This window comes from Euleptes europaea, chromosome 7 (genome assembly GCF_029931775.1).
Source record: "Euleptes europaea isolate rEulEur1 chromosome 7, rEulEur1.hap1, whole genome shotgun sequence".
In the NCBI taxonomy this organism is placed as follows: domain Eukaryota; kingdom Metazoa; phylum Chordata; class Lepidosauria; order Squamata; family Sphaerodactylidae; genus Euleptes; species Euleptes europaea.
In genome coordinates this window covers 87,658,071-87,662,445 of record NC_079318.1, presented here as the reverse complement: position 1 = coordinate 87,662,445, position 4,375 = coordinate 87,658,071, and positions in this window count along the sequence as shown.

Sequence of the window (4,375 nt, the reverse complement as noted above, 5' to 3'; positions counted from 1 at the left end):
GGCTTAGGAATAGCCCTTCCCCATCTTGCACTGTCACTGGATAATAAAGAAGGACTTTGCGATGAGATCCCCTTCCGGTGGCGATGACCTTTCTCATCTGGGAACAGACGAGGGTTATTTGTCGGGGAGACCTCTTTGTTCAGGAGATGACTGACAATTGCCAGGAGGGGATGCCTGCAGCCACCTTGGCCTGCACCCCCCCCTTGATCCGCAGAAGAGTGGGGCTGTACTGCATATTGCCAGGACTGCCACAGAAGCTCAAAGTCCGCCCCCCCACAGCCTAGAGACGTTTTAAAGATGCTGCCTCCATATTTAAAACCTGAAACCAGTCCCCTGTGGTCCACCCATGTCACTTTTAATTTAATGGCCTCCTTTTCAAAGGCGCCTTCTCTCCCCGCCTCCCGCCCCACCGCCCCATCTTTTTTACATTCACAACCTTGCCCCGACTGCACTCTCAACAAGAGATCACCTCCTTCCAGGCTGAAGAAAGAGACACCTTTTAGAGCTTTGGCAGCTGTGAGAGCCCCGCACCTGCTTGTGCTTCCTGTCACGCAATGTTATTGTTAGGAATATTATTATATTATTATAATATTAATATCCATAAAGATCTGCCTGTAAGACACTGCCACGGGACGGTGACCGCTCCGCAGCTGACACCCTACAGAACTCTGTCTCCCAGTCTTGCTGGTTTATAAAACTTCGTCCGGGTACTTTACAGGTTCTCATAAGGTAAAGAGACAGGTCTCTGCCCCAAAGAGAGTCTTTGGGACAGGGTGGTGGCAGGAGAAAGAAGGAGAATGGATTTAGACTTTTTAAAAAAGAGATTATTTGCATTCTACAGTTGTGATGGGTGCTGGAATTCATAATAGCTTTGGGAATTGAATCGACTAAGCCCTTCTGCCAGCATGAGCCAATGTGGCTTAGAAAAGTCAGCATGGTATAGTGGTTAGAATGTCGGACTAAGATCTGGGAAACCCAGGTTCAAATTCCCGCTCTGCCATTGGAAGCTTTGCTGGGTGACCGTGGGCCAGTCACACATGCTCTCAGCCTAACCTACCTCACAGAGTTGTTGTGAGGAAAAACAGAGGAGGGGGCAACAGTGTGGCCCACTGTGGGTCCCCACTGTGGGGAAAGGTGGGGTATAAATGAAGTAAATAAATAGTGCTCGTAATAGGGTTGCCAACCTCCAGGCACTAGCTGGAGATCTCCTGCTTTTACAACTGATCTCCAACCGATAAAGATCAGTTCACCTGGAGAAAATGACCGCTTTGGCAATTGGACTCCATTGCATTGAAGTCCCTCCCTTCCCCAAACCCAGCCCTCCTCAGGCTCCGCCCCAAAAACCTCCCGCCAGTGGCAAAGAGGGACCTGGCAATCCTAGCTTGGAATTATGGCCATGGGATCTTAGCTAATGAATAGTCCCTGTGTTAGTGGTAAGATAACAAGAAGATCTCATCCTGAGGCCTGGGGGGGGAGGGGCTGTGGCTCCGTGAAAGAACATCTGCTTGGCGTGCAGAAGGTCCTTGGTTCTATCCCTGGCATCTCCAGGTGATATGAAAGACCCCCGGCCGAGACCCTAGAGAGCAGTTGCCAGTCTCAGTAGACAATACTGATCTTGATGGACCAACGGTCTGATTCAGTATCAGGAAGCTTAACGTGAGTTAACGTGCTGCATTTCCCGTTCCAGAATAATCAGCAGAGTTCAACTATTGTAATTATATTCTGCCACCAGTTTCCGTTACGGAGTAAAATAAATAAGGGCACGTGTGTATGGAAAGGGCAGGCTGCCCCTAGGAGCACAAAAATTGCAAGAGTCAAAAGAAGAAAGGAAGAGGTCTTATGGAGGTGACAGGGTTGACAGGTCCCTCTTCACCACTGACGAGAGGTTTTTGGGGAGGAGCCTGAGGAGGGGGTGGGGTTTGGGGATGGGAGGGACTTCAATGCCATAGAGTCCAACTGCTAAAGTGGCAATTTTCTTCAGGTGAACTGTTCTCTATCGGCTGGAGATCAGTTGAAATAGCTGGAGATTACCAGCTAGTACCTGGAGGCTGTCAACCCTAGGAGGTGAGCGAATGTAATTCACATCTGTGCCAACTTGGCTTAAGAGCCAGGAAAAAAAAGGTGACACTGAGGACTTCCCAGGGAAAGGTATGTTTTCAAGAGGAAGTATTGAGGGGTCCCTGTTCTAAACAGTTACCACATCACCCCAGAGGAGGCTGCATCATTCCCAGGGGAGCGAATAGGCTCCCCTGCCAGTATTTGAAAGAGAATCACAAGTTTTGTGTAGGAATGCCAACAAAGTATAAGAATGCCAAAAGGGCCCTGCTGGATCCCCACCTAGTTTAGGACCCGGTTTCCAGGAAGCTTACAGTCTCTGCGTGGAGGCCTTTGCTGTTTTCAAAGGTATACTGTATGTTTAGCCTGAAGAGGAGAAGACTGAGAGGGGATATGATAACCATCTTCAAGTACTTGAAGGGCTGTCACATAGAGGAGGGTGCCGAGTTGTTTTCGGTTGCTCCAGAAGGTCGGACCAGAACCAACGGGTTGATCTTAAATCAAAAGAGTTTCTATCCAAACATTAGGAAGAACTTTCTAACGGTGGTTCCTCAGTGGAACAGGCTTCCTCGGGAGGTGGTGAGCTCTCCTTCCCTGGAGGTTTTTAAGCAGAGGCTAGATGGCCATCTGACAGCAATGCTGATTCGATGACCTTAGGCAGATGATGAGAGGGAGGGCATCTTGGCCATCTTCTGGGCATGGGGTAGGGATCACTGGGGGTGTTGGGGGGGGGAGCTAGTTGTGAATTTCCTGCATTGTGCAGGGGGTTGGACTAGATGGCCCTGAGAGTCTATGATTCTCCATGTGGAGGTTCCATGGATCAAAACTGCTATTCTGTTTCTTTTTAGCTATGATAGCAAATAGAACCTGGAGGGTCTACTTAGCTATCAGGGCTGATGGGGGTATATAAATTGGCACGCTCTGTGGGTGGGTTGGGGGAGCAAAGCCTAGCATTTCCCGCCGCTCACTCTGGCCGGGCCGCTTCAATTCCTGCAGGGTGTCCTTCCGTCCCTCCCCAGCGGCACAGGGAACCCGATTCCCCCCCTCTTTCTCTTTTCAAGGCCTGTGAATTGCTGAGTCGCTCCTTTCTTTCCCAGGCTTGCTGAATGGGCCTAGCCATGCCCAGCCTTGGCACTGCCACCCGAAGACGTGCTGCTCTGCATGGCTTCTCCAGCCATTGCTGGGGTGTGCGTGCAAGATCCCAGCTGCATTGGCTTCACGTGATCGGGCTTTTGGTGGTGTGAGAATAGGGAGCCGAGGCCGTAACGAGGGCAGGATCGGATCGTTAAGTTTCTCAAAAGAGTTGTGCCACTGCTAAAAACCGCCCTTTCCTTATCCAGAAATTGCCTTGAATTGGATAGCCTGATCTCAGAAGCTAAGCAGGGTCAGCCCTGGTTAGTACTGGGATGGGAGATCATCGAGGAAGTCCAGGGTTGCTGCTACACAGAGGCAGGCAATGGAAAACCAACTCTGAACATGCCGAATATATCAGGTGCGGTGGAACACAGGCAGGATGGTGCTGCTTCTGTCGTCTTGTTTGTGGGCTTCCTAGAGGCATCTGGTTGGCCACTGTGTGAACAGACTGCTGGATGTGATGGGCCTTGGTCTGATCCAGCAGAGTTTTTTTTATGATCTTAGCATCTCTAACCTTGAAAACCCTACAATTTTTGCCATAAATTGCCTGCCAATTAACAGCAAAATAATAATAATAATAATCTGGAAATTGTATGTGTGTGAAGTGGCTCTAGAAACTTGGTGGTGATAGAAAAGCAAACGGCATGGGTTCAGGGCCACCCTTGCTGTGGTTGGGTTGCCGGGCTCAGTCCCAGCATTCCTAACAGGTTCTGGAGCTGAGCCCTTGCAATAGCATGGGTTTGAAGAAGTTGTTTTTATATGCCAACTTTCTCTACCACTTAAGGAAGAATCAAACCGGCTTACAGTCACCTCCCCTTCCCCACAAAAGATACCCTGTGAGGTCGGTGGGGCTGAGAGAGCTCTAAGAGAGCTGTGACTAGCCCAAGGTCACCCAGCTGGGTTCATGTGGAGGAGTGGGGAAACAAAGCCAGTTCACAAGATTAGCATCTGCCGCTCATATGGAGGAGTGGAGAATCAAACCTGGATCACCAGATCAGAGTCCACCGCTCTGATTTCCAGCCCTGTTTTTGATTTTCTTCTGGGCACTTTCACACATGCTTAATAATCCACTTCCAACGCACTTTGCTGCTGGATTTTACTGTGTGAAATGATGAGATTTTCTAGGGTTTGGAAGGGAGTGGGAAACAGTGTTGCTTCCACACTAGCTGAATAATGCACTTTCAGT